The sequence below is a fragment of the Theropithecus gelada genome, chromosome 8 (genome assembly GCF_003255815.1).
Source record: "Theropithecus gelada isolate Dixy chromosome 8, Tgel_1.0, whole genome shotgun sequence".
Classification (NCBI taxonomy): Eukaryota; Metazoa; Chordata; class Mammalia; order Primates; family Cercopithecidae; genus Theropithecus; species Theropithecus gelada.
The window spans coordinates 128,632,745-128,641,784 of NC_037676.1; the positions used below are offsets into that span (position 1 = coordinate 128,632,745).

Here is a 9,040-nt window from a genome sequence, read left to right on the forward strand (position 1 = left end):
AAGGACATGAACTCATCTATTTTTTTAATGGCAATTCTTACTATGGCTTAAAAGACCTTGCATTTTGCCTTCCATCCTCTTCCCAGCCTTCTCTCCTGCAGCACTCCTTGAATTTCTTACATTGAACACATTGGCTCTCTTTCGGTTTCCCTTACTCACTGCTTTCCATGAGTGCTCCTTTAGCTCATATTGTTTCCTCTCTCTGGTAGTCTCTTTCTTTCCCTTCCCCTCAGTAGCCACTAACGTTCAGACCCCAGTCCTGATGGCACTTCCTCCTGCACTGCTCACACCAGGCTAATCCCTTAGTCAGACTCTTTCAAGACACCCTTCAGAGACCCATCTATTTGTCACCTTATGGGTCCTTCATTGGACTCTTCAAAGTCAACAAGTCTGCATCTATTTGTATGATTCTTCACTTAATGTCTATTTTCAACTATACACGGGATAAGAACTACGTAAGTCTGGCTCAGCACTCTACTCTCAGTACCAAATATTGGTAGTTAGTTCATACTAGGTGCTCAACAAAGACCCACTGAATCAATAAAGGCATATATACATTGGGACTTTACCTTTTAATTACAGCAAAGCCTGACCCTTGATGTGCCTGTTGTCCCTGTCACATCTTGCTGTATCCAGTTTTAATGCCACACACCAAAATAACTTCCTTCTAAAGATATGTTTATGGTGCTTTGTAGAGCTGTTTTGCTGATGAGGGAGGAAAATATAATCCTCAGTATTCAAGCTGCCTTTCTGAGATAAGAGAACAATGCTTGTGAATCTTCTGCAAAGTTTGGCAATTTTCAATTTAAATATTTACCAGGAGTTCAATTATCATATTTGCCATAAATACATAATGCAAGAAAGATGGTAATAAGTATTATAATAGACCTTGGAGATTAATTGCTATTAGGGCAATCTGGGAAGGGCTTATGTGAAAGTTTTGAACTGGGCTTTGTGGTTTAGGTAGGTTACAAAGCCAGTGTCCACCTTGTTCTTCTGGCCAACTCTGGCTAACTCTAATCACCTTTGCAGGTCGGCCCAAAAGTCACTTCCTCTTGCAAATCTTCTCTGATGCCGTCCTCCCCTCCAACATGCTCCCAATGTCCTTTTTGCTATTATCTCATCTTTTAAATGCCTACCTTGCTACACTCTAAGCCCCATAGTAAAAGGAACTGCTTTACTCACCATTACATCTTCATGGTTTAGCACAGTGCCTAACATAAGGAATCCAATCAATCAATAATGAATGAATGAATGATAGAAAAGTGGGAAGCAAAAGAGGAAATACCTAAACCGCTCTTTAAAAAAGGTAAAAATTAAAAACAAAAATGGGAACAGCAATGACGGTGTGGAGAAACACCAAAAGACATAAAAGAAAGGAAAATCGGGTGGGTACACCAAGTGTACATAGAGACAACATTTGAATGGTTAAGTGTATCTTATACATAAGGGACATCATCAAAGAGAAGTCTCAAAGACACTGGGAGCCAGATTTTCAAGGGCCTTGAATCATAGTGCACACTTTTTCCTTTCTGTTATCAAGAGGAACCATAAGTTTCTTAATCAGTGGGATGGTAGCTTTAGATTTGTGCTTTATAAAAGTCACTTCAGTTGCCAGGTAATGGAAAGATTACAGGACGGGAGGAGTATAAAGGTGCATAGAACTTTTAAGAAGCTACTAGAATTATCTAGTTCATAATTTTTCAATCCCTGTGCTATTAACACTTTGGGCTGGATAATTCTTTATTTGTGGGTGGTGGATAGCTATTTTTTGCACTGTAGGATGTTTAGCAGATCCTGGCCTCTAATCACTTGACGCCTATAGTATTTGTCCCGAAGGTGGACACCAAAATAGTGTCAGACATTGCCAAATGTCCCCCGAGGGACAGAATTACCCTCCATTGAGAATCACTGATCCAGGCAATGAGTAATAAACTATAATCAAATAAGATGGTTATTAGGATGAGAGAATGAGTCAGATACCAAGGACACTGAATGAAAGTGAATTCTCACTGAAAGCAATCATTTGTCATTGTGCAACACAACAGGTGCACTGCTTGTGGATGCAGGGCTCCTCAGAAGAAGGATGGACTCCTCTTATAATGACTTTTTTCTCTTAAAACCATATGGATAGACAAGTTCTAGATATTTCCACCTATTATGTTGGATTTGGTAATTAAGAAGCCATACTTCTTTGACAGTGGAATTCTGATTCTTTTCGACGGGGAGTGAACTCCTTCTGTTCCCAGTCCATGGCCTTTGAGTGAGCTCCCATCCCTGACTCCTAAGACAGAACAGCTAACACAGAGCTCTGAGCCAAGCAGACACAGTGGGTGCCATCCTGACACCTCAAGGGAACAGCACATCTGGGAAAAGTGTCTAATAGGGAAGAGGAGTCAAGAGAAGAAGGGGGAGAATCATAGCCCTGAGGATACCATCTGTGTTCTGGAATTCTACCATGCCTAAAGCTAGGCCATCCGTGGATTCTTTAATTTAATGAGTCAAAAATTTGTATTTTGCTTAAGCCAGTTGGTTTGGATTATCTGAAGAACTAAGGGTGAGTCACATTGTCCAAAGAAACTAGCAGTCTTCTGTAAATATCCAAGTAGCAGCTTTATAGAATGTAGAAGGATCGCTGGATGTAGAATCAGGCCTCAGAGCTGAATCTAAGCCATCATACATTCATGTATTTGTGTAATTATTAACTCATCGAGTTTGTATTGAGTGTGTATTGTGTACTGGGCAATAAGCTAGACTCTGGGGCCATCATGAGGCTGGTCTTCCCTGCAGATAACTTATATTCTAGTATTTAACTGATGAGTGTCAACCCTGATTGCATATTACAGTCACTTCCGGAAGTTTTTAAAAACTCTGATGCTGGGGCTCCATGCCAGACAAGTTAAATAAGAATTTATTGCGGTGAGGCAGACATCAGTATTTATTGGAGTAATTCTAATGAAATGCTGGGGTCCTCTTTTCATTTTGCAGAGGAGGAAGCTAAGGCACAGAGAAGTTAATTTGCTCAAGACTATACCACTGGTGAGAGACAAAGCTAATATTTAAACCCAGCTTGGGCTCAGAGTCTGCCCTCTTCTAATAACTAAACTGCACCATAATTTGAAAGACACAGTAAGAGATACCATGGTATATTTAGTCCAATGTAATTTTATATATATATACACACACACAGACACATATATACACACATATATACATATATACACATATATATACATATATACACATATATACACACATATATACACACACACACACACATATATATATAAGCTAAGTTTGTTTTCAAAATTCTCACCTTTCCCTTTTCCTTTTCTTGTTCCCATCCTCACCAGTTTCAAACACACACATGTCTTCTGACATAGTTTGTCCGTGTCCCCAGCCAAATCTCACCCTGAATTGTAATAATCCCCACACTTCAAGGGCAGGACCAAGGGCAGGAATGTGGGGGTGATTTCCCCCGTGTTGTTCTCATGATAATGAGTGAGTCTCACAATATCTGAGAGTTTTATAAGCATCTGGCATTTCCCCTGCGTGCACTTACTCCATTCTGCCCCCCTGTGAAGAGGATGCCTGCTTCTCCTTTGCCTTCTGCCGTGATTGTAAGTTTCCTGAGGCATCCCCAGCAATGTGGAACTGTGAGTCAATTAAACCTCTTTCCTATAGAAATTACCCAGTCTCAGGCAGTTCTTTATAGTAGCGTGAGAATAGACCAATAACACCTTTCCTACGCATCGATCTAACAAGTTCTGATCTCTGTCCTATAGAAAATATTCCTTCCAAAAATTATCTGCGACCCCTTATGTACAACTCAGAGTCATTTTTGCTTCCTTATCCAGTCAGAGTTACACTCGCACTTTGGTGGTAGTGTGGTACAGCAGAAAGAGTGCTAGCTACAGAATTAGATGAAGATCTACAATCTCAAAATTGTCACTCTAACTTAACTAACTCTGTAGTTTCTGGCAAATTACACGACATCTCTGAGCCCTATATTCTTATATCTGAAGTGGGAATAATAACATCTCTTTTGCTATGTAGTTGTAAAGATTAAATTGAAATATACTTATTAGCTTTTAGCATAGTGCCTCAAATAAAGGAGACATTCAACTAATAGCAACTATTTCTATTAAGATTTCTCTAGATGTATATTTTCACATAGTGAAGGTTGTAAAAAAAAATGTAATAATAATGAAAACACCCAATATTTTCAATCACTTACTTTGTGCCTGACATTGGTATCATTATTTTATACATTTTTTCTCAGCTATTCCTAAAAAAAAAAACTCTATAATATTGGTACTACCATTTTCCACATTTTATAGATAAGAAAATAAAGGCAGAGCAAGACTTAAGTAATCCTAGCTCAAATCTTAGAAGCTTCCTTTTGGGGAACAAATATTAGCATTGTTATTACCATGTGCCAGGAATTTGCAGTGACTAATGTTTGCATACATCATCTCATTTAATTTTTACAATAAACCCACTTTACAAATACTGTGACAGAGGCTCAGGGAGACTACGTTGTTTGTGTGAATGTAGTTAGAACCCTTTTCTGTCTGATTCAAAGCTTATATGATTTCCCCTCTAGAAATGAAGGCTTCATTAAGAGTTTTGATTAATTGAGATTATACACACCCAAGAAAAAAGGCTTCATTTTGGATTCGAAAACCCTAACCCACAGGGTAGGAATGTACTAAGTTCAATTTCTAAGTACACTATTTTGTTAACCTCTAAGCAGTGTTTTCTTCTTTGTTTGGCTAAACATTGCTACCTCTTCAGCACAGTTCTATCCAGAAAGCCTCCCCTTCTTGGGAGGACTCACTCAGCATCTCCCTCTTGAGTCTATTCCTTTTGCAAATACCAGCTACACTTGTCTAGTTTGTGTTGGAAAGAGTTTCTCTATCTCAGATTAGAAAACTCTGCCTGCATTAAAAGAGAAATTCCAGCAATATGGTCAGATAGGGTAATCAACCCAAGTCTATCACATTGAATTAGTGGCAAGATAGTTCCTATGACTTAATTAATTCTCCTATTATCAACATTCATGTTGTCAAACTGAACCTCATTTAAATATTCCTGTAAAGCATCATTATTTAAGATTAAAGGCACTTAAAATCAAGTCACACAATGGTTACATGGATTGGAATCAATGCAGGCTATTTATAGAAAAGCACTGAATAGACATATAGAATGGACAGAAGATGTGCTGTTTTAAAGCCTGCTCTATTTATGACAACATTCCAACAAGGCTCATTGAGCACCCACTATGTGCAAGATACTAAACAATGCATTTCACTCTTTTTGCTGTACACAGGAAACCATGCATTCAAAATAATACTAACCTGTCAAGTTATTGATCTGCACTGTACATATTTCCTGGTCATAGGCAGCTTCCACACAAGAACATCGGCCGCAAATTAAAGAATTCAATTACTCAGATCTAAGTGAGTATATCTATTTCCTGGTAGCTACTAATTGACTTATAACTGGCATCCTAGAGACATAGCCCAAGGCTATTTTGACAAACAATGAAGTAATAGTTTTTTCATGCTGCTAAGGGAAAGATATTTGCAGTCATGCTTGAAATTATTCAGGTAACCACTAAAACATCCAAACTATAATTACTATTTGGTCACATTGAGATGCTACATAAGCCCTCTGATTAATACATCGGTGTAAAAAATCTGTCATGATTTTGTCATAATATTGCCTGTCATTTTTCTGCTAGTAAATTTTCTGAGACATATACTTGTCCATGTTTAAAACAGCTGTGGCAAGGTGATAATTGTCCAGAAATAGTGGGAAGCCAGGAGTAGGTTTAAATTTGGGGTAACAGTAAATTTTAAAACACTGTTTTGAAATAATTTCTAATATAAAAATTCAATGTTAGAACTTTTATTTGGTAGCCTAGTCTCTGAAACAAGAATATACATTCAAACATCTTAAATGTAAAATTTGAATTTTTTCTTCTGATTGACATGTTAATTTCACCTGATCTCTGCATCCCTGGAATGCAAGGAGGTGAATTCATCATGTGTTTCATGAGGAAAGAAGGAAGAAGGGAAAAGAGGGAGGGAAGGCGGAAGAAAGGAAGGGGAAAATGGGAATAGACACGCCTCTTCTTATATCCAAAAGACTGCTATATGGCACCATTCCCCTCTATCAAGCAGCTTCCCACATAAAAACCATCTGTAAAGGGGAGGAGGTAGTAAAGCAAGCTGTTGACAAAAACAGTCAAGTTCATCTCTGGCTTTATCAAGAAGAGAAATGGAAAACAGAAGCTTAGAGTTGTTGATAATTTAAAATTAATTCAAGTAATTCTGTATTGCATTGCTCAGGTGATAGAGGAGACCTCGGCTACTCTGCCTGAGCACATCACTGCTGGATCTCAAAATCTGCAAGAACTTCCTAGGGCTTCGGGAACTTTCACGTGCATACCAGTCACCTGGGAATCTTCTTACGATGCAGATTCTTTTTCAGTGAGCCCAAATTCTGCAATTCTTATAAAGTCTTAGGGGACATGATGTTTGCTGCTGGTGCTCCATGGTCTACTCCTGAAGGTCCACCATGCCCAGCTTCATCTCCCCACCCTCTGGAAACTCTCCTGTACCCAAGCCACTTGCTCTGTTCTAAATAGGCATTGTGTTCCTGTGTTCCCACGTGTCTGCCTCTTTCAACTTCTCCTCTAAAAATTCTCCATGACCCCCAAGCATAAACCTCCAGCAGCAAGCTCAAAAACGCTTTCTACTCTGTTGTGTTGCCCGGCCCACTTCAAGACTAGATGCTCAATTTCTTCTTCCCCTAGTCGTATTTCCTGCTACTTTTGCAGGCTGCTGGAACACTTTCACGCTGAGGATTCTGATGAACACAGTTCTTGCCCTCTTCACTTTTCCAATCTGGGTGCAGGCACAGCGGGGGACAGCAGGAGTGCAACACAGTAACTTAATACAATATGGAGCTGCTATTAGGGAGGGAAACATTCACTACTCTGAAAGGACTCAAGAGCTGAGTCTTAAAGAAGGATTTTACAAGATCGACAAGGAAATGGGTTATCTCCAGATAGGAAGAAAAAATCACAAGGAATAGTATGGCAAGGAAAGAGGAAACAGCGCCGGACTTGGGGAAAAGAGAAAGCCATAAGATGCTGCCATGGCATAAAGAGAAAGATAGAGAGTGTCAAAAGGTGAGGCTGATGTCACCTGACTCCTGCTGCTGAGCTTCTCTGACATTTTCTCAAGGGCTCAAGGCTTGGATACCCTCTGATATGGTTTATCTGTGTCCCCACCCAAATCTCACCTCAGTTTGTAAATAATCCTCACGTGTCAAGAATGGAACCAGGTGGAGATCATTGAATCATGGGGGCAGTTGCCCCCATACTGTTCTCACGGTAGTAAATAAGTCTCATGAGATCTGATGGTCTCATAAATGGGAGTTCCCCTGCAAAAGCCCTTTTTGCCTGCCACCATGGAAGACACCACTTTGCCCTTCCTTTATCTTTTGCCACTATTGTGAGGCCTCCCTAGCTATGTGGAATTCTGAGTGCATTAAACCTCTTTCCCTTCAAAATTACCCAGTCTTGGGCATGTCTTTATTAGCAGCCTGAGAAAAGACTAATACACCCTCATTCAACACCTAAAATAGACAAAGCCCTGTTTGGAATTTTGGAAAAACACAATCTAGTCTCTGAAGGTAGGCACAGAAGCTCTGAGCTGGCGCAATATTGAAGTTGTTACTTGCCTGGTCCTTAGGCATTGCCTGGTCCACAGTCACACATCCACATCTTCAATAGCAGCAAATTTCCATCTCCAGTCTTTGCTTTCCCCAGCAGCAGATCCTGAAGCAAGAAATTGAATGCAAGTAGTTTATTTGAGATGTGAAGACCAGCAGGGGAGTGGAGAAGTGAGACAAAGAAGGGAAAGCCATCAATGCAGGGTGCGTTATCAAGCCAGCTATCAGTGTGGACAACTGGAGCTTACTCCCATTGAGGAACGCCTGGGAGTCAGTCTGAAACACAAATCCCTGAGTTAGCCACCCACCCCCACCCCTAGAAGGGCAAGGGAGCTTGGTATGCCAGCATTCATTTCCACTAGTCATTGGCTGAGGGTTGCTAGTGCTGGGATGGTACAGAAGTTACTTCCCTGGCTCTTCCTGCCTGCTGTAGGTGGTAAAAGGGTCTCTTACAGCAACAGAAAGTCCTGAGGCAAAGAAATGCAGGAGCTGGCACCTGGAAGCCTTGGTGGGGTTGGGGGCAGTTTGAGCAGAGGACCACAAGGGTGCCCCACCGCAAGCCTTCATCTCTTTGCCTGCCCCCCACCACCCCAGCCCGGCTGTCCCAGAGTCTGACTTTGCTGATTCAATCTCCCGTTCTGTTTGGGGTTTTCCTTCAATGGAAGCTTCCCTCCCCACCAGCTACTCCAGTATAGCACACACTGAAGTACTTAGAAAATGTCTGTTGAATTCCATCTGATGACTCAAATCCAGTGGGCTACCTGGTGAATTTATTTTAACATGATCCTGAAATGAAACTGAGATGATTTTACACAAACTACTTATTTTATCTGTAGGCCCACATTTATATTACTTCCTAGTCCTCTGGTAATTGGTGACACTGTGAGAGGAGATTTTTCTTTTTTTCTTTCTAAGCCTACATATTTTGGTTCAATTATGTCATCATGCTACACTCAAGGGGTTATATTACAATGCCTCTTCTCTGCCCAAATTGTGCACGATCCTGCAATATTAGGTAGGTTTCACTGTAACTCCTAAGCCTCAAATATATTTCCCCAGTGGTTTGATTTTACACCCTCTTTTTGGGTTTTATTAATGGCATCAGATGTAGGAGCCTATGGTGCCAGCTAAAGTTTTTTCCTCTTAGCCATATTACCCATTTTCTGCTAACAGAAAAAAGCACTGATCTCTCCATTCTCAAACCATGTGCGTCAGGTGCCATTAATACCACCTGTGGCTCTAGCAGCAACTATCTGACTCATGCCTGACCAATCAGAGCATCACATTATTTTTG

General features: G+C 40.4%; 1 long non-coding RNA gene across 1 annotated transcript; it reads left to right on the forward strand.

Moving 5' to 3' along the window:
* The first annotated feature begins 3,593 nt into the window (after positions 1 to 3,593).
* On the forward strand, positions 3,594 to 7,579 carry LOC112630751. Its single transcript, XR_003120929.1, has 3 exons — positions 3,594 to 3,656; positions 5,333 to 5,462; positions 6,357 to 7,579. It is a non-coding gene; the product is annotated as an uncharacterized LOC112630751 (long non-coding RNA).
* Positions 7,580 to 9,040: the final 1,461 nt, after the last annotated feature.